Raw genomic sequence first — 2158 nt, forward strand, 5'->3', positions numbered from 1 at the left:
GTGGGGGCTGGAGGGTGGGGCTGGGGGGCCAGGGTGCTGGTACACACCACCAGGAAGGACTCGGAGAAGGGGAGCCAATGGCTTCGCCCACCTCTCGCTCCCCAGGCAGTGGGTTTTCTTTGCCTCCTCATGGCTTTGGGATGGGGTTTCCCTCCAGCACAGCCTCCTTGCAGGCAGCAGACCCAAACCACCTCTTGCTGGTGCTGGTGTCGCATGAAAGGCGGGTGGGAGCCGAGTGTGGGCAGGGGGCAGCCAAAACCACCTTCCCTCCCAAAAACCAACACCCCCCGGCGCAGGGCCTGGCCATGCCGCTGCCTCCCGCAGCTCCCCGGCCACTTATTTATGAACCAAGTGCTCACTTGGTTGGTTGGTGACACCTTTTTAATGAGTAAAACCTTCAAAATCAGCTTGAATGGGCTCTTTAGCAAAACAGAGAGATCTTGTATTTTCTGGCTTGGAGAACGGCGACTGGTTTGGTGGATTTTTTTTTCTACATCATTTGGGGACTCGGAGCTTTTCCTCCCCTCCTTCGTAGCAGATTTGCTGTACCTGCATTTCTGCGTTTGGGCAGGGACTCTCCAAACCTGGATGTCCTGGGTCTTTCCATGTCTGCATCCCTGGGATGGGTGGATGCTGCATCCCCATCGGCACTGCCAGAGAAGTCCTGTGCCATAGTTCTGCCTAAATCCCCATCCCCAGGAGAAACCTCTTAAAACTGTAATGTGCGGAAGCCAGATTTGATCTGAAAGCTGGGAAGAGGGGGCAGGAGCACGCGTTCGGGTTTGCCCTTTGGTTGTCTGCAGCACATACAGGGTCTTGCACCAGTGCAGCGGGATGGGAACGGGCTTGACCTGGCGGTTCCATTTTCTGGCTCTTTTTGGCAAGCGGCAGAGCAGGAACACACCCTCGGCACAAGGAACACCCCCGGCTGGCTTAATTCCCTGTGGCTTTTGGCAAGCTCTGATGGAGACGTGCTGGGGACATTTCAGGGCAGAGGACAGTGAAGTGATCCCGGAGGAACCTCCCTGCACGGGGCTGTGTGTCTGCGTGTCCGTGTGTCCATCCGTGTTTCTGTGCAGCGGTTTTTGTAGGATCCAGCATCTCCAGACTGGCCGCTGCAGCGGGATCGAGAGCCTCTCCTCCATCGCCATTGTTGTCTGCCAATTTATGTTTTTAAGCCAATAAACTCCAGAGGGGAGCCCCCACCTAAGGGTGCTCTTTGGCATCCCAGGGTCTATATTGCCCTACAGGTTATTCTCCTCTGCCATTATCATTTTCTAAACAGTGTTTTGTACGATCTCCAACCGACTATGCAGAGAACATGTGGATCTGTGTCTCTCTTCCCAGCTCCCCTCTCCCCCACCTGCCTTTTTCAGTGTCTAAGTAAAATATTTAGCTTTTTTTTTTCTTTTTTTTTGGATAATAATAAAACTTTGGGGGGAAAAAAATGTAAAAAGGTCCAGCTTTGTGGGTGGTGGGCAGTGGAGATGCTTTGAAACTATTGTTGATGTAAATACTTTGCTATTTGATAATTAAATACAAACAGACCTCACAGAAAAAGAAGCGTACTCATGTATGAGAGGACTCAACGCTGTTACAGGAGCTGGTGGTTCCTGGACAGTGTATGATGATGCCCATGGGTGGCTCCTGGTGCTTTAGAGGCTCTTCTGGACGATGCTGCCTCTGTCACTGCGTCCCAGCCTCTGCGTGGGAGGACACGCAGGTCCCTGTCACACACAGGGAGCACTGGCCCCCTTGGGGCTGTGAGTGACACGGTGACCCTGGTGTGCACATCAACCCGGCCAAAGCCAGGAGACCTGACTGCCACCCTCCACCAGCTGGGCTGGTGGGGATAGGATGGGGACAGCCCTCCCCCTTCAGCAGAATCTGCTTCATCAGCAACTACAAGAAGCAGGCCTGATCGTTAGGATAATTTGTGCTGATTGGGGTCCCTCACTTGGTGGTTAAGTAATTGATATATAGCACAGTGATGGGGGGAGTAGGCTATCTGAAAGCAGAGTGGCTGATGATGATGAATCTCCATCATCCCCATCATGGTCTGGGGGGGCTTCAGTGCCCTGAGCCCCTGGGTCCGGCTGCTCCCACCTCCTCCTCAAGTGGGTGAGTGACTCAGTTCTATCACCTTCAATGTTTCACG

The sequence above is a fragment of the Streptopelia decaocto genome (assembly GCF_964273445.1).
Source record: "Streptopelia decaocto genome assembly, chromosome: 14".
In the NCBI taxonomy this organism is placed as follows: domain Eukaryota; kingdom Metazoa; phylum Chordata; class Aves; order Columbiformes; family Columbidae; genus Streptopelia; species Streptopelia decaocto.